The following is a 20,239-nucleotide window of genomic DNA, read 5'->3' as shown; positions in this document are numbered from 1 at the left end:
ACTCAGCTATTACCAACGTAATTGTGTTGCTTATGCAAATTTTACCCACAACTGCCAGTAAAGACTGACTCACTTCCAACTACTATGTATTTAACTTTTTTTTGGAAAAGTCCCTTTTTTTAAGCAAGATTCATTAGAAATCTTTCTGCTGAAAAAAAGATGCATTTATCAAAGCTTTACATCTTGTACTCTTCAGGACAATTCACAAATAACTCTGTGCAAGCTAAATACTGAAGTAGGTACATCAAAGCCATCATACAAACTAAAAGCTTCCTTGATTAGATCATTTCTTAATGTATATTCATGTAAATGCATGAGTGAAACGAAAGTTGTCATATGACTTGTCATCCTCAAAAATTCCTAGTCTAGGTTACCCATGAAGAGTAAAGTTTGTCAAAAGTTTGAACAACAGGTAAAACGACCTGTTTCCTGAATGGTGTTCACCACTAACAGGGTTCTGCTGTCAAGCCGAAAAGACATCCTTCCTATTACACAAATGATTAATGTGGAATTTGAAATTCAGCTTTGGTGTGATGCCAGGTACATTGCATGTACATCACAAATACTGGTGGATTGCATCAAGCAGAATATCCATTGGGCTTTTCAAAAGGTAGTGAAGGTCGTGACTTGGAGACAGTAAGGACTGCAGACATTGGAAGCCAGAGCCAACACGTGGGAAGCTGGAAAAGTTCAGCGTGTCAAATAGCATCCAAGGAGCAGGAAAGTCAACGTTTTGAGCCATTTCTCTTACTTGCATGAACCTATCACCATCCCACCTACCTTTTCTCCAGCTCCACCTCCCTCCATCTTTTGATTTCTGGGTTCCCCACCCCCTCCCTAGTCCTGACAAAAGCTTTCAACCCAAAACATTGACTTACCTGCTCCTTGGATACTGTCTGGCCTGCTATGCTTTTCCAGCTTCCCATCTACTGAATCGAAGTATTGACTGTACCCAGGCCAATGCCCCAAAGTACCTAACTTGCCTGCATTTGTAAAACTCAAAACTCAGTGTTCAATGTTTGCTGTGATTTTGCAATTGGACTGTATTTTCTAAATAATCCCGAACATGTGAAGCATTGTACTGATAACCAATTTAAGATTGTCAGTTGGGTTCAGAGTATGTTTAGTACACTGTGCCCTATTTGAAAGGATATTTACATATACTGTGTCTGTTTCAACTCAGCCACTCTCTGGTTCATTACTCAGGGCAATTCTTTGACCAATTGGACTCAGCATCCTGGTTAAAATTTAAACAAAGCTTGACGTTAACTGTCTCCTAATTAGCCAGTGCATTCTCCATGGCTACAATCTTATCCATCAGTGTCTATTTGCCATGTGAACAACATTCTTCTCTCATACAGTATAAATGTTGTTTTTCCTTTACATTGGTATTCTTGCAAATATTCCTGCTGACTTCAAGAGAAAAAGGTTTTGACAAATATGTCCTTTATCAGCAATAGTCAAGTTTTGTATGACTAAACAAAATGCCTGTACGTTCAGCATTACAGGTTTTTTATTGTTATTTATAATACAGGTTAATTAGTTGATATATCTGACTGAAGTTGTCGAGTGCCTAACACAAAATTCAGCTACCTTAAAATGTGGCACTTGTAGCTCTCCTCCACATATGGCATTTAATTCATACCCTGCAATTTGCATGTATATACAGCACTCTCCACTGCCTCAGATCACTACCCAATCACTTATTCATCTAACTCACATTCCCACTCAAAGCTGGGAATTGTTTTTAACCAGAAATCAATCTGGTAAATCTTCATTATATTCCATGCATAGCCAGAACAGTCTACCTCAGAAAAGGAGACAGAAAACTAAACACAATACTCCAGTTGTGGTCTCACCAAAACCCTGTACATCTGCAGCAAATCACCCCTGCACTGATACTCAATCCTCTCAAAGGCCAAATTTGTATTTGCTTCCTTCACTGCCTACTGCATACCCAAGTTTATTTTCAGCATTTTCATATACAAGGATGCCTGGGTCTTGTTGGACCTTCCACATTCCCAAAACTACCTTTCAGATAATAATCTGCCTTCCTGGTTTTGCTACCGCAGTGGATACCCTCACACTCAGCCACATTATACTTCATCCGCCATGCATTTGCCCACTCTAAAAACATGTCCAAATCACACTGAAGCATCCTCCTCACAGTTCACCTTTCCACCCAGCTATGCGTCATCAGCAAATCTGAAGATATTAAAAGAGCATTTCACATCTGAAACCGCTACTTCTGTTCTGTGCAAAAGAAAAAAAATGAATCTGCTTATGTTTTAGCTAGCATTTCATATGTTCCCATCATCTCCCCTTTTGCCCACTACCAGAATGCCTTAGCTGACCATACATATTTCTTACTCTACCATTGGCTGACATACCTTTAACTGCCTACATTCTAAGTTCTGGAATTCACTATCCAAAGGTATCTCCTTCTGTCCTGTATCAAGATACTCTTTATAAAATACGTCTTTGAACAAGTGTTTAGTCATATGTCATAAAATAATTGTTTTTTGTGGCTTGGTGTGAATTTTTGTTTAATATCATGAAACAAATTCCTTGAAGTACTGTTGAAGAGGTAAACTGACAAATCAAGGCAGAGTTTTCACAATGAGGGAAAGCAGTAGTCGAAGATGTGGCCTGCTGAGGTAACAAGGAACCTGATTTACTTGAAAGTATTTGAGAACAGGGAAGCAGAGGTCTATCGGTAATGCCCGTCTACTTGTAATCCAGAACCTCGGGCGGATGTCCTGGGAAAAAAGGGTTCAAATCTCATCAGAGTGAAATTTGAATTTGTTACAAAATTTTGAATTAAAAGCTAGCTTAATGGTAAACACTAATGTCAATTAGAGAGTCATAGAGACACAGAAGATGTAGAGCACAGAAACAGACCTTTCGGTCCAACTCATTCATGCTGACCAGATATCCCAACCCAGGCGAAAGTGAGGACTGCAGATGCTGGAGATCAGAGTCAAGATTAGAGCGATGCCGGAAAAGCAGGTCAGGCAGCATCCAAGGAGCAGGAAAAATCAATGTTTCAGACAAAATCCCTTCATCAGGAATGAAGGCAGGGAGCCTCCGGGGTGGAGAGATAAATGGAAGGGGATGGGGCTGGGGCGAAGGTAGCTAATATGCAATAGGTGGATGGAGGTGGGGAAGAAGTTGATAGGTCAGAGAGGAGGGTGGAGCAGATAGGTGGGAAGGAAGATTGGCAGGTAGGACAGGTCATGAGGATGGTACTGAGCTGGCAGGTTGGAACTGGAGTAAGATGGGGGGAGGGGAAATGAAGAAACTGGTGAAGTCCACATTGATGACCTGGGGTTGAGGTGTTCCGAGGTGGAAGATGAGGGTTGATTGGTGCGGGTGTCTTGGAGATGTTCCCAAAAGCACTCTGCGAGAAGGCATCCAGTCTCCCCAATGTAAAGGAGACCGCATCGGGAGCAATGAATACAATAAATGGCATTGGTGAATGCGCAGGTGAAACTTTGATGGATGTGAAAGGCTCCTTAAAGGCCTTTGATGGGTCCATTTGTAGGTGGCTGAAATGTCAAGGGATGATTGCGGTGCTTTTGCAAAAAATGTCAGTGTTAAGTCAATTGTCATTGATGGAGATGGAGACGTCCAGGAAGGGGAGGGAGGTGTCAGAGATGATTCAGGTGAATTTAAGGTCGAGGTGGAATGTGTTGGTGAAGTTGATGAACTGCTCAACCTCCTTGCATGAGGTGGTCCATTGCAGTCATCAATGTAGTGGGGGAAGAGGTGGGGAATGGTGTCTACAGAAGATGGACTGTTCTATGTAGCCAAAAAAGAGCCAGGCTTAGCTGGGGCTCATGTGGGTGCCCATGGCTACCCCTTTCGTCTGGAGGAAGTGGGCCCCAGTTATGCCATCAATGATGACCAATTTAACACTGACATTTTTACAAACCCACTGACTCCCACAGCTATCTGGATTACATCTCTTCCTACCGTTCCTTCTTCAAAAATGCCATCCCGTATTCCCAATTCTTCCACCTCCACTGTATCTGCTCCCAGGAGGACCAGTTCCTCCACAGAACACGCCAGATGGCCTCCTTCTTTAAAGACCATAATTTCACTTTCCACGTGGTTGAAGATGCCCTCCAATGCATCACATCCACGCCCCACACCTCCACCCTCAAACCTCATCCCTCCAACCGCAACAAGTACAGAACCCCTGGTCCTCGCCTTCCACTCCACCTGCCTCCGCATAAACCGCATCATCTGCCGACATTTCTGCCACCTACAAATGAACCCTATCACCAGGGATATATTTCACTCCCCACCGCTATCCTCTTTCCACAAAGACCATTCCCTCTGTGACTACTTGGTCAGGTTCATGCCGCCCAACAACTCACCGTCCCCTCCTGGCACCTTCCCCTGCCACCGCAGGAATTGCAAAATCTGCACCCACACCTCCGTCCACACCTCCACCCAAGGCCTTTAAGCAGCCTTCCACATACATCCAATTTTCACCTGCACACCCAGCAATGTCATTTAATGTATCCATTGCTCCTGGTGGTCTCCTTTACATTGGGAGGACTGGACATTTTCTCGCAGAGCGCTTTAGGGAACATCTCTGAGAGACCTGCTCCAAGCAAACCCACCACCTCGTGGCCCAACATTTCAACTCCCCTCCCACTCTGCCAAGGACATGCAGGTTGTGGGCCTCCTCCGCCACCATTCCCTCACCACCCGACGCCTGGAGGAAGAACGCCTCATCTTCCACCTCAGAACACTTCAACCCCAGGACACCAAGTGGACTTCACCAGTTTCCTCATTTCCCCTTCCCCCACCTTATCCCAGTTCCAACCTGCCAGCTCAGCAACATCCTCATGATCTATCCTACCTGCTAATCTTCCTTCTCACCTATCTGCTCCACCCTCCTCTCCGAACTATCACCTTCATCCCCATCTCCATCGCTTATTGCACTCTTAGCTACCTTCTCCCCAGCCCCATCCCCCTTCCATTTATCTCACCACCCCAGAGGCTCCTTGCCTTCATTCCTGATGATGGGCTCCTGCCCGAAACGTCAATTTTCCTGCTCCTTGGATGCTGCCTGACCTACTATGCTTTTCCAGCACCACTCTAATCTTGATAATCAAACAGATAATCAAACCCAATCTAGTCCCACCTGCCAGCAACCGGCCCATATGCCTCCAAACCCTGCCTATTCATATACCCATCCAGATGCCTTTTAAATGTTGGAATTGTAACAGCCTCCACCACTTCCTCTGGCAGCTCATTCCATACAAGTATCACCCTCTGTGTGAAAACATTGCCCCTTAGGTCTCTTTTATATCTTTCTCCTCTCCCCCTAAACCTATGCCCTCTAGTTCTGGACTCCCCCACCCTGGGAAGAGACTTTGCTTATTTACCCTATCCATGCCCCTCATGATTTTATAAACCTCTATAAGGTCACCCTCAGCCTCTGATGCTCCAGGGAAAACAGCCCCAGCCTGTTCAGCCTCTCCCTATAGCTCAAATCCTCCAACCCTGGCAACATCTTTGTAAATCTTTTCTGAACCCTTTCAACATCCTTCTGATAGGAAGGAGACCAGAATTGCATGCAATATTCCAAAAGTGGCCTAACAAATATCCTGTACAGCTGCAACATGACCTCCCAACTCCTGCACTCAATAGTCTGACCAATGAAGGAAACCAAACACCTTCTTATTGAAAACAGTCTCAGGTCACTGATGTTCTTTTAGGGAAGGCAATTTGTCATGCTAACCTGGTCTGGCCCACATGTCACTACAACGACATGGTTGATTCTCACCCTTCGAGCAATTAGGGACAGGCAATAAATGCTGGGCTGGCTAGTGACACTAACACCCTACCAATGTGTAATAAATTGAAGCACTTTTAGTTTAAGAAAAGCAAGAATATTTTTCTGATAGAAGAAAGTCTTATTTGGTGGATTGTTGGAATAATAAAAATGATCAGTATTTCCCATTTCATGTGGAATTTGCCAATCTCCACTGTGATTTTCATCACAGATAGCAACACTGAAGTAAAGAGAAGCAAAGGTGGTGCCAACAGGGGAGATTGAAATGCCAAATTTACAATTAAAGACAGACTGCCTTAAGTAGTGTCTCCAATGACAGCAGCCATATGTTAAAAGCTGAATATTTTAGAACTTAGATCTCTGGAGCTCTTGTGAATTTAGTTGATTCCCTCCTTAGAAAAGTGATGTGTGCCCTTGACTGGGTCCATTGCTACACTATTGACTAATTCAATTAAAGTTTGAGTCATGAAGTGAGTATAATTGAGACAGTACAGCTGTGATGAAGGCTATGTGCCAAAGCCAAGTTACATTCTAAGTTATCAATAAAAGCTACAAAAATTGATGGATTTACCTCAAGAACCTTCACATTTACTTCTCTGAAGATGTGCACAATAAGCTAACATTCAACTCCAAGGTCCATACAAATACATTCTAAGAGATTTTTCTGTCACCTATTTAAATTATTAACTAAAGAACGAGCATAGTAGTTAAAACATTGCTGTGCCTAAATGCTGTGATAAAGATTGGTAAAATGTGGCTCTTATTAATATTTCCTTAACATAAGTTTCAAATATTCACATATTATCAACAACTACCTCATAGAATTTCTGAATCACATTCAATCTGCCCTCTCAGTAGGTGCAGTTTACTTATTGCCACTTCCTTATATTACAACAATGGCTACATTTAGAAGACAAAACATGGCAGTCAGTTAGTGCCATTGGCTGGACAGTTACTTTGCAATGTAGAATAATGCTAACAGTATGAGTTCAATTCCTGTACTGACTGACATTACCATGAAGGCTCCACCTTCTTGATCTTGCCCCTTGCCTGAAATATGGTGACTCTCAGGTTAAACCATCACCAGTTGTCTCTCTCTAATGAGACCATGGAACTATGGTAACTCTCATTTAATCGGATATAATTTGGCACAACCCAAGTTGCCAGAATAAGTCTAACTGCTTTCTTGCTTCTCTTTCAGGTAGGGTTCAAAGGCATAACTGAAGAATCCCCTGCAATTATTTTGAATTGGTTACAAAACAGCATTGATGTTTCTGGGTGGAGTTTGACAGCGCATCATTTTCATCCAAAGAATATTCGACAACACGTGGGAGTTAATTATAAGGCAATAGGCAATATGGAATAAGGGAAACAACAGCACAGCAGAAATGATCAAGAAAAGTCTGTTGTGGTTAAGGGAATATTCCAATAAGCAGCAAAACAGGCACTGTCATTTTGTTCAAATGTATTCCCTATTGCTTTTTGTTTAAACTTTTATCGTTTCTTTTGCCATGTTTACCCTGTGAAACATGGTCTTCAGGAGTCACTATTGACAGTAGGGATCATTTCATATGTTAACCAGGATTGTAAGACATAATTAGGACCACAATGGTATTTTTACAGAAACAAATTTGAAGTTTGCTTGTCAGCCAGGCTATGAGCAAGATCCTGGAGGGATTAGCTGAAGATTGAATAGACTGAAGGATTCAAAATGGCCATGAGTTGAACACATTCAGATCTGAGTGTTGGATCTGAGTGTGATTGAACACTTTGGATTGCGAATGATCCGGCACACTACAAATTCTGGATTTCTGATGCTCTGCTCTCCATTTTAGCATATCCCTGGTTATTAGAAATAGAGTCATAGAGATGTACAGCAAGGTAACAGACTCTTTGGTCCAACCCTTCCATGCCAACCAGATTCCCAACCCAATCTAGTCCCACCTGCCAACACCCAGCCCATATCCCTCCAAACCCTTCCTATTCATATACCCATCCAAATGCCTCTTAAATGCAGCAATTGTACCAGTCTCCACCACTTCCTCTGGCAGCTCATTCCATACACATACCACTCTCTGTGTGAAAACGTTGCCCCGTAGATCTCTTTTATGTCTTTCCCCTCTCACCCTAAACCTATGCCCCCTAGTTCTGGACTCCCCACCCCAGGGAAAAGACTTTGCCTATTTACCCTATCCATGCCCCTCATAATTTTGTAAACCTCTATAAGGTCACCCCTCAGCCTCTGACGCTCCAGGGAAAACAGCCCCAGCCTGTCCAGCCTCTTCCTATAGCTCAAATCCTCCAAACCTGGCAACATCCTTGTAAATCTTTTCTGAACCCTTTCAAGTTTCACAACATCTTTCTGATAGGAAGAAGACCAGAATTGCATGTAATATTTCAACAGTGGCCTAATCAATGTCCTGTACAGCCGCAACATAACCTCCCAACTCCTGCATTCAATACTCTGACCAATAAAGGAAAGCATACCAAATGCTTCTTCACTATCCTATCTACCTGCGATTCCACTTTCAAGGAACTATGAACCTGCACTCCAAGGTCTCTTTGTTCAGCAACACTCCCTAGGACCTTACCATTAAGTGTATAAGTCCTGCTAAGATTTGCTTTCCCAAAATGCAGCACCTCGCATTTATCTGAATTAAACTCCATCTGTCACTTCTCAGCCCATTGACCCATCTGGTCCAGATCCTATTGTAATCTGAGGTAACCCTCTTCGCTGTCCACCACACCTCCAATTTTGGTGTCATCTGCAAACTTACTAACAGTACCTCTTATGCTCGCATTCAAATCATTGATGCAAATGACAAAAAGTAGAGGACCCAGCACCGATCCTAATTTTCATGAAGCAGTAGCAGTGGGTGGTCTTCCAGCTTCGCTGTTCTGGGGTGAAGCAGGACCCAAAAGTGATATTTAGGACATCTCAAAGACAGGAAATGAGGAGATTTGCTTGCAGAAGGGTTTACTTACCCAAGAGGCTTGCAGACAAGGATCAATTGATTCTAGGTGTTCAGAAGCAGATCCAGAGGAGACTGTAATTGTCCAAGCAGTACTTGCTGATTTTAAATAAAATATACTAACTGCTCATTTAGTTGGCTATTTTATGAAAGTAATTGTGGTAGCCTTCCACTAACTTAAACTTTGACTCATCATCATCCACTGCTTTTTAAAAGTCAGAAAACAGAGTGATGCTAAAATGGAGGACAGACCATCAGTAGCTGGCTGCTATCACAACCATTGCAAGTACTTTGTATTCCTTCATCCAGAAGCAGACAGAACCAATCTACACCCACGCTCATGCTGTCGATGGTAGCAGTCAAAATAGGAATTTAATGAATTGTTTACTTTTTCTGCGTGAGAGTTGCAGTTGACTGCATACTTTACCACTGGGGTAACTCAGGATTGACCAGGAGTTTTCATGAAGTAAAATAAAGGGCTTCTCTGTATAGCCTCCACATAGAATTCTGTAAGCACCTTCAGACTGGGGAGTGGGAAATAGGATACTAAAGATGATAGAACTGCAAGAGTACGAAGGTGATCAAAAGCCAATTGCTGTATGAAACTCGTCAATGTACAACTTGAATATGACTGCATAAAACCCAGCATGAAATCTGTGCCTGGTTCTGAGACAGCAGCTGTGAGTTACTTACCTAACAACAGACAAACATGTTGTGGATTTTCCCATCAGGTAGAGATGGCCACTTGGGATGGGAGGGAACAGGTAACCTCCTTGAACCATGACATCTGACATCCTTTCACACGGTCATTGTGCTTGATCAGATTGGGAATAATAACATCTCGAGGAGAGTGAATGAGCTCAGCACAAGACTCCTAAAGCAACTTATTGGATGCATTAATAGGTCTGGGCCTTTTTACAACACAATGAGATGATAGTCTCATCGATAGTAGTACTGCATTTCTCTGTATTTGACAAATTTCCAACCAATGAGATTAAATTTAGAGCATGCAGGTGGGGAAGTTGTTAGCAATGAGCAGCTGTGTCAAGGTAAGGCAGAAGCAAGAAAAAAAAATTACCAAATCAACAGCTTGTTTCTGACCCCTCAGTCCAAAGCTTTTTCAAAAACAAAAATGACTGACATTTCTATGGCCATTCCGAACTGCTAGGTTACATTGTTGAGACCAGCACAGGGATGAACCTCACCACACAAAGTTAAGATAACGCCGTGGTCTGATCAATGTCATTAGGGTTTAGATCAGAGTGGTACTCAAAAAGCACAGCAGGTCAGGCAGGAGCAGGAAAATTGAAGTTTCAGGCAAAAGCCCTTCATCCGGAATAGAGGCAGGAAGCCTCCAGGTTGGGAGATAAATGGGGGGATGGGGGGGAGGTAGGGATGGGGAGAAGGTAGCAAAGAGTACAATAGATGAATGGAGTAGGGATGGAGGTGATAGGTCAGAGGGAAGGGTGGGGGAAGGTAGCATAGAGTACAATAGGTGAATGAGGGTGGGCATGGAGGTGATAGGTCAAAGGGGAGGGTGGGGGAATGTAGTAAAGAGTACAATAGGTGAATGGGGGGTGGGGATGGAGGTGATAGGTCAGAGGGGAGGGTGGAACGGATAGGTGGGAAGGGAGATTGGCAGTTAGGACAGGTGATGAGGACAGTGCTGAGCTGGAAGGTTGGAATGCCTCAATGTCATTCGGCCTTGACTGTTGAACGACAAAGGCTGCAGTCAGGGAGGACCATCACATGCTGCCCGAAACATATCTGTGAAAATTGAAGTAGCCAGCAAATGCAATCCATTCCAAAATGGGTGGATTGTAATGTCTCTAATTTAAGATGATACCCACACCTCTGTAAAACCCATAACTATAAGCACCCTTTCTCTGCCAGCATGCCACCCCTACACTATTGCATATATGCTGCCCCCTCCACACTTCATGTTTGCTCCGATGAAGAGTCAACTAGACTCAAAACGTTGCTCTCTCTCCACAGATGCTATCTCACCCATTGTGATTTCCAGCACTTTTTGTTTTCAATACAGATTCTAACACCTCCAACAATTTGTTCCTAATCTCACTTTTTGTTGGGTGTTAGAGTGGGATGGGGGAGGTAGTAATGCGGGGTAACCACATACTTTTCTTTTTAAATCTCAGCAGGTCTTGCATGGAAAACATCAGAAAACCCAATGCGGTTATGTTTCCAGATGGCAAATCTCTGGTGGGAAATGAATCCTCTTCTGTATGTGTTAGAAATTTAATGAAAGGACTGGGGAAAATCTGGCACTCAGCATTTACACAGTGTCAATTATATCTGCAGTTTATCTGTCCAATTTACAACAATGTATCTGGAGAATGGACAATTCTGCATCCGATCCCCACACCCACGCCACACCCCGCTACCCCCCAACTCCAAAACCACTGCCAACAAACTTATCCTTATAAAAGATTTTTGTCAACTCACAAGTTTGGATATGGTGATACTGACTGTTGTTGTTTGAAGATGGATCCACCTCACATCTGATCCCCAGGATGTAATTGATATTTGTAACATGAAAATTAATGGATTGACAGTTTGTGAAAAGACTTTTAGCCTGTATAGTGTATTTGGTGAAGTATGGGTGTAATGGGATCAAACCCTGAAACATTTTCTGAACAAGGTAAATGAGGAATGACTCATTTATTAGTAACATGCCCATTATTGATATTAGAACACTGGTTGCTGGTGCTCATAGAAGTAATAGATCATAGGAAGTATGCAGTAGTAATAGTGATTGTGAATCACCAGTCATGTCAACTGGATGCTGTGGTAGCAGAAAGATAATACAATGGAGGGAGTTAGCACGGTAAAATTTGTTACCCACTAAAATATGTGTGTTAGGGTGCTTGTCAAGTGACACAAGCTATTTTTGTTTTCAGCACCTTGTTCAGACCTGCACAAAGGGTTTAATGATGCCTCCAGGTATGACAAGTTAAATGACCCCATCAAAGCCCTTGTTCATTATGAATAACATAATTATAGTGGTGGAACTTCTCTTAGTTACTGAGTAATGCTTACCACTATTCCCACTTTATCTGTTCAATATTAAAATATCAGCAAGCTGCAGTTATATAACATAGAAAGCACACCTTATGCACTTAGCATAAATGTGACTACAGCAGAGAATTAACATCGAAAGCAGGTATCCGGAGGAATGACCATTGTTTTTGCCATGGAGCGAAAGTTTAAACAAGGTGTTAAAGAAATAAAAGATGCTGGAGAGATGAAGGGATGTAGGAATTTAGTTACTACAGTGGGAATATATAACAGCCAAATGCATATTGAAAGAGAAAAGAAATATACTGTATCAGAAATTAGAATATGGAAATCTGGAGAAGGGGTGTTGATGGCGGGGTTGGTGCGGGGAGCGGATTGTGAAAGTAGTGTGATTCGGCCGTTCATAATGGTTATGAGGATCTGGTGAAATCATAAACATTTGAAAGACAAGAACAAAAAAATTTAAAACTTGAGCTGCTGAGGTATTGGCAGTCAGTCTGAGCAAGCAAAACTTGGCGTGATACATGCGTAGAGTCACATCAACAGACAAACAAGGAACAGGACTAGGCCATTTAACTCTTTGAACCTCAACTCTATGTTCCTGTACAGCCCCAATAATCTTTCATCCCCTTGATAATCAGGAATCTCTCTACATCTGCCTTCAAAATATTTAAATATTCTGCATCCAATGCCATTGGAGGAAGGGAATTCCAAAGATTCTCAAACTCCTGAGAGGAAAAAAATGTTTTCTCATTTCCTCATGATTTTTGCATGGAATGTGCAAAATGTAGGTCAGGATGTTGACCAACTGAGCATTAGAGAAACTAGGTCTAATGTGATTTATGATCTTAAATAAGATGCTGTCTAAAGTCTACGTAAAAGATTTCACATCACCATTTAGGAATAATAAAGCACATAAGAGCCATCAGCTTGTCATGCCTCTACAACCATTTCAGATAAATATTCAATTCCCTTTTCGAAGCCACAATTGAATCTGCTTCTACTAATGCTCGCATGCAGTTCTTTACAGATTCGTATCACTTATATAGTCTCTGGTTCTTTTGTCAATCACCTATAATCACTGCCCTTTGGATCCTGACACCCCTACCAATGGCAAGTGTGTCTATCCATTCTGCACCGACATATCATGATTTTCATTACCTCTATCCTCTCAACCATCACTTCTCCATGTACTTGGTTTGGTGGGTAATCAGAAGTAGAAGCTGTTCTCTGTTAAACCGCAAGCTGGTCCTCTTGTTTTCTGTTCACTAGGACAAATTGGCATTTCCACTGAGATGCCCATCATTGTCAGGGTTAGGCAGCTTTTCAAAAGAGCCTTCTCTCAAATCTCCTTCAGAAGCAACTTGATAAAAGAGAAAAAGGTAAACTGCACTTGCAAATGTAATCTAAAATTCTTTTCATGTTGCTGGCAGTCCAATTACATAGATTAGCATTGAAAAGAATAAACTCATTCCCCCCAGGTACCTAATTTACACCAGTAAAATTAAGAAACCAAGGACTCTAAGGCCACTTAGTGGCCCAATGTCACTGTATTATAACACTTTCCCAAAATGCAAAATCATAACGAAGGTGTTGCCTGCTTGTTGGCAGGAATGTTTGCTCTCTGATGCTGTCCCAATTAGAAATGAACAGCAAATGGAAAATGGAAGGAAATCCAGAGATGGATCTGTACCATCTATGAAGCACAACAGAAACTCAAATTGAATATCCATTGCAGGGATTAAGGGGTCCATGGCAATGCACAGGTTAGAAACCTTTGCTTTAGATATTTACTGTCTTGAGTCTTTATTTACAGAATACACGTGCAGGTTTCACACTAGATCTCTGTATCTTCCTCCTGCACATCTTCAATTCATTGGGAGCCCAGTGGTACAATTATAGTTGGTAGGTTGACATAACATACATTTCCAGTTAGCTTTTAATAGAAACATTGTAACAACCTACAGTGATGCCACATCTATTTTTTGCCAAGTTGCAGCTTCAAAAAAAGTCTAATTTATCATAAATAATATTTAGAAAACAGGAAGAGGTGCGAAATTATACTTGAGACTAGTTCTATTTTCTACATTCCGTGAATAAGTTCTTGGGAAAAAAAATTGCTAACTGGAACACATTTGGATGTGCACGTGCAGAAATTCAAATGTTACTATATTTTCTCCAATAAACACACTGGTTCCCTACAGGGATGTTTGAGTGTAAGTGGTGCCCAATGCGGACCAATCTGAAGAAAATTGCACCCAACGGAAGGTTGCTGTTTTGTGATTTTTTTACCACACGATAGGCAAAGTGGAAAAATATATTTAGTAATAGGTCGCTTTTTTTAAAAAAAAGAAGGATTTTGCAGACTCAGTTTGCACTGTGCATTTTAAAACAAACCACACCATCATTTTCAAAGTCATTTGGCTGTGCTCTCAAGGGTAAGCTGTTTCCTCTTTATGGAGATGACGATGAGTCTCTTCACACATTTGTTTTTTAAAATAATACGGCTACACTTACTTTGTTTACGTACACTGGAAGCACTTCAATATAAAGCCAAATGGGAATTTAGACTGACAGTGTCATTTGTATGATGAGTGTAAAGTTAAGATTTTTCATTCAAGTTGTATTAATCTAAATGAGTTCTACCCAAGCAGACCTTGGGCAGAATCCAATTCTGATTAATCCATTCTAAAGTCACCAGTGAGGCAACTAGATCAGCACAAAACAACCTGCTGCCTACGTAAATCTATGGGAAGAATCAGTTAAGAACACAAATATCTTTGGCAGGGTCAACCTAGAGTTTTGTGCCAATGAATATTTAACATTTTATGAATTCACATCTTATTTACTGGTAGGAACTAGCTGTACACAGTAGGGGATCAAATGTAGTTCTACAAATGTGCATTTGAATTTTACCAATTTGTATCATTTGCAATAGCATTTGCATGCTATTACTCCTAGGTTTCAAGATAGTTAGTGGTTAACATACAAATTTAATTATTTTCTGTGAGAAAGTCTGTTAATTCACAAATATTCATTTGGTACGATGTAAGGAACATAGATAAATGCTATGCTGACTGGAATTGTCATTCCAAATCAAATACTTTTCAACTGCAACTTACTCACAAATGCATGCCTATTGATATTTATTGGGAACAAAGCACAGTTAGTAGTATAACTGAAGTATGTTACACTTGAACTTAAAATTGAATATTATTGTCTTAATAATGGGAAGAATCTCCAGAGAAGAGAGAAGAGGGCTACCTTGGTGATTACTCCAGGTCGGCATTAACTTGTGAAATATTTCAGTCAGTTCATTCTTTGCTCTTGCACTTATCTTCATTTCCATGCCAAGGTTAGTGCACCGTATATGAAAGACCAGTTGTGGGGGACTGTCAATTATCTGACAATTTCTATTATCCACTTTGAGTCATCTCCTGTACTTTGGCGGCGAATGGAAGTTGCACTACACATAAAAGCTTTGATTATCTGGAGTAATTTCACATTAGTATGAGTCGCTTTTGGCAGAAATCACTGTAATTTTTTTTGACGCAACCACGTGGTATTAAAAAACTGCTGCATAATCTATTTTTGAAAAAAGCAACAGTCAAAGAAATAATCTTATACCAGAAAGAAAATAATCAGAGGAGTACCATCATCTTTCAATCATGTGCATCAAAAAACAAAATTAAAATGAACATTTAGAACTAAAATAATTCAGAAAAATCTACGTAAGGTATGTTATGAAGGGTATGTGCGGCCTTGCTTTCCCAAACAAGAAGCATTTCTTGATGGTCAGAGAAAACTTTTTATTATTTTCTTATATCAGAAAATGCAAAGCATTGCTGTTGGGTAAAGCTCCACATAAAAGGTAATTTCCCTATATCAAAATGAAAAACGGAAGTCAGTAAGGTAATGATTTAATTTATCGTTAGGAATAATTACTGCCTAGCTGGAGGCTACTACTGCACTCATTTGAAAGAGAAAACGTTCAGACTGTATTTATCTGTTTAATTGTTCTGAATCATCAACAATTGCCAATTGTGTATGTAAAGCTGCATTAAAAATGCACTTTATCTTGAAAGGTTTACGTATATTTTATTGTGGTAACATGAAATGTAGATAAATACAGATATAGTGGAATGTTGTGAATGCTAAATGCAAGAATGGTTCTGTAGATCTGTAAAGACACTTCTGAATTTCACTAAGCTGAAAGAACATCAGTAAAATTGTAATTCCCTCTTTAAAAAATGGAATCAATTTTTAATAGGTGATGTTGTGGCTACAGCATTATATATTTATAATGTTCAAGAAATGGACTTTTTTGTAGAGCACAGCACTGACAACAGCAGAATTTCTGCTGGATTTAATGTCGCCCACAGTGGTGGGATTGGGAAGCATGGTAGCTAGGCCCACTTTATTAAAAGAGAGGCCTTGCGTCAAGACAATCTCCCCTCTACAAGTTGAAAGTCAGAAGGAGCTGATGCAGGAATCCTGGGTGACAATGTCAGATGTTAGTTAGACTCACTAATGAGCCATTTGACACATATTATCCCAGAGATCACTGCAATTTAGTGGAGCCTCAGGGATTTAATATGAGCTGCACGACACTCAGAAAATTGCCCAGCTAAACCCACTGGGTATGTCAGCAGTCTTGGGGATGGTAGCATTGACTGCCTGCTGTGAAGCACTTTGTGCCTGAGTAGATACCCAACATTGAAAGGGGGGGTGGAGAATGTTGGGGAAATGGAGGCATATAATTGACTGAAAGCTACCTTTCAGCCCCAGCCCCAACCTGCACAGCCTGATGTGTGAGTTGGACTAAAGGGGCCTGTTTCCATGTAATGTGATTCTCCAACTCTATGTGTTCCCCAGCTCGTGAGTCCCCTTGTAGTCATCCCACAGTGTTTCTAGGATTTTGCTGAGTGCAGTCTCACTGGTAACCACCACTCCCATTGGTCAATCCCACTGGGGTATGAGAGGCTACAAGGCTGGGATCTTCAATCAAAGGGCAGGCCCAAAATTGGCATACCCAGGGCATGCATGACATTCTATTCTGTCAAGTTACTCTCATGGAGTTGACAGAGGTCTCCATTGAATCTCTGATGGATGATGAGACCTCTACTGGCCCCACACAATCCAGCCCATGTTCGTGAACTTACAGTCTTTATATGCCCCACTGCTATAAAACCTGGATGATAGTTCAACCCCCTAAGGAATACCATTTGGCTGAAAGCAAGATGAACTGAAATCAATACAAATTCTTCCAGGATCTTATGTGAGGTCTGTCATCACTCAGTGTGTATACCTGAAGATGTTAAGTTACCTGCTTGATAAACAAGCTGCTTTTTGACTGACACTCAGCCCCTCAGGAGAGATGCATTAGCTGCCCTCACCAGTTCGATGTAACTCTCCTGTGTCATAGCATCAGTCAAAATCACAAGTACAAAGGCAAGTACTCTTCACTTAGATTTCGAATTGATTGTACTGATCCAAAACTAGTTGCAAAGTGTTTAGGAATATTTATCTCCATGAGTCTGATCCACCTTTCTAGATTGTGACTGATCATACCTCAAATGTCACTTTCCCACACTATCTAGAAATTCACTTTCTTTCTTAAACACACACATTGTTTGTGCTTATAATAATAAAAAAACCCTGAAACTTGTATTGTTTAATTTTGTTGAAATACCTGAAAATATTTGTTTTAACAAACCACTCTTTTGTAGTAAATGCCTCTAATGTAAATATAGCCTCACAAAATGTAAAAGGCAAGCAAATTACTTATTTCTTTAATAAACCTTCCTCAATATCTTGAAATTCACAGTTTGATCATTTATTTTTTCAATTTATTTATTAATTCTGTTTTTTTTTTCTCTCAAAAATTTTAAAAGAGATGGCAAATACATTTTGCCAACTTGATTTTAATTTGCTTTGTGGACTGAGCTGCATTTTTTGATAAATGATAATGTTGACTTTGAAGATGGCCCTGCTTGCCAGCAAACCCCATTATGAGCCTCAAGTTTCAAAGGAATTCCTTCACTTTTGTAATTCTGTGGACAGAGAACTGCAATTCACTTTCCATCCCTGGTTTATAAGGTCTGGCTCAGCTGGAGCAATAGTTGAGATGTTACAATTGGCTTGGAGGCAGGGGATAAGGGTGTTGAGGGGGAATATTACTGCATCTGATAGGCTTCCTGCTGGAACGTGTCGAGAACAGAACTGTGTTCAGACATGATAACTTCCATTGTTGAGTAACCTATCAATATTCACAGCCTTTTTTAAGAGCAGCTACTTAGATGCTGTGCTGACAGTTGTCTTGGATGGAACGACAAACTCTTAGTGCTTTATAGAGAAGATGTGAGAAATAGGTCTGAATCTGGTTCCTGCTGCTGAAATATCTATGGAAATGTTGTAGACAATTGCTGTGTTCAATGGCAGGGTTTAACTACTTAAAAGAAATCAACTGCAATGGTTTTGATAATATATTTTACTACTGGATTTCATGCATATTATAGTATGGGGTAATGCTTGGAAACACACCGACCTTTATGAGCACTAATATATGTCCGGTTAAAACCCTTTCTTGTACTTTAGATTTTTTTTCTCAAATTACTGTAGTGTCACAGCCGCGAAGACTATATTTTTCATTTCTTATAAATAGCCACAAGAAATGTATTAATTATCCTCACGGAATTTAATGCACCAAGTGCTTTAACCTTTCAGGTTTTAAACTCCTGCATAACAAGGCATATCCATGGTAGCAAATGTGATTTATGACACGAATGTTTAATTTGTGTTGTTTAAGACATTACTGAGCTATCTGCATACATTTAAATTCACCCGCAACACTTTTTTTTCTGACTCCAGACAGTTATTTAATATTCAAGGATGATTTTGTCCACATACATTTTGGTTTGTGTCACCTCAAATTAAATTATTACTGTTTCCTTCCTTTGTAGCAGGCCTTAGGCTGTTATTTACAAGAATCAATGAAACGGTAATGAAAATCCATTTTTCATACTATCAGCTGTGTCTTACCTTTATTTAGTTAGCTTCATCTAACCAAGCTATATTTTATATACAAATGTCAAACCATGAAGAAATACAGAGGCATGAAAGAGTTAAAATTTAATGGGGAAAAAAATAAGTTTTGCCATTTCATTTAGACAAAGGACTTGTAATTAAGCTTTAGTTTAAGTAAGACCAAACAAATTTGCTAAAATATTACTCATACAAGAAATAATTTTCTGTCCTCAGAACCAGTACCTTGATAGGCTATACAGTGATCCTGATTTGGAGTGTGACCTTTGAAAGCTCTCTCCAGCTTGATTAAAGATGTATTAAATTTGTTTAAATAAACCTTGTTGTAATGGCACATCATTTGTAAGAAGCTATTAGGGCCTGGAAATTGTGCTGCTGTATTTGCATTAAAATGTGCCCTGCTAAAATTGAGGATCACATTGAATGAGCTGCTATGCGAGGGTGACACTTTCATAATTTCTCCAGTGACAAAAGCAGATGAAACTTTATGCTGAGCTATATGAGGGAGGAGGGGGAACTGCTTAACAACACCAGAGGTTTATAACTCAGTACTGAGGGAGCATGTTAACAGCTTTGTGTGTTCCTCTGACACCCATCTACTGTACAATATTTATTACATTACTAGAGTTGTTTTTGTGTTACATTTCCCAGTAAAATATACACCAGCATTTATGATCCAAGATCCCAGAAATGCAGTAGAGATCTATTCACTTCAAACAGCTACTATGTTTGCAAGATAATCATAAATAAAATAATATAGTGCAAAGTTACTTTCCCCCACCCCCCCATTTTCTGGTAAATTTATTTTCCCATTGAGATTTCCAGTGCTCCCACCTGACATCATGTCTTCTTAATTCAGTTATAACAGCAAGACCGACTGGGTTCCCTCCTGTTTTAAAACTGCTGCCTTTGCTGGCGACTTAATTAATCATCTGGAGAAGCTAACTACTGGTGACCACAATAACAGCACTGGCTTATGGTGCTTCCTTCTAGGGAACTACAAGCATAAAAACATATGAATTAGAAGTAAGAATAGGCCACTTAGACCCTCAAGTCTTTTCTGCCATTCAATAGTATTGTGGATGACCTTATACCTCTAAATCCACCATGGTGGCATGGTGGTTAGCACTGCTGCCTCACAGCATCAGGAACTTTGAATGGCTGATTGTGTGGAGGTTGCTCATTCTCCCCTTGTCTGTGTGGATTTCTTCTGGGTGCTCCGATTTCCTTCAGCAGACCAAAGATGTGCAGCTTGCGTGGACGAGCCAAGCTAAATTGCTCATCATGTCCAGGGATGGGCAAGCTAGGTGGGTTAGCAATGGGAAATGCAGGATTACAGGGATATGGTAGGGGAGTGGGTCTGGCTGGGATGCTT

Source organism: Hemiscyllium ocellatum, chromosome 7 (assembly GCF_020745735.1).
Source record: "Hemiscyllium ocellatum isolate sHemOce1 chromosome 7, sHemOce1.pat.X.cur, whole genome shotgun sequence".
NCBI classification, from domain to species: domain Eukaryota; kingdom Metazoa; phylum Chordata; class Chondrichthyes; order Orectolobiformes; family Hemiscylliidae; genus Hemiscyllium; species Hemiscyllium ocellatum.
Note: the sequence above shows the minus strand (reverse complement) of the source record.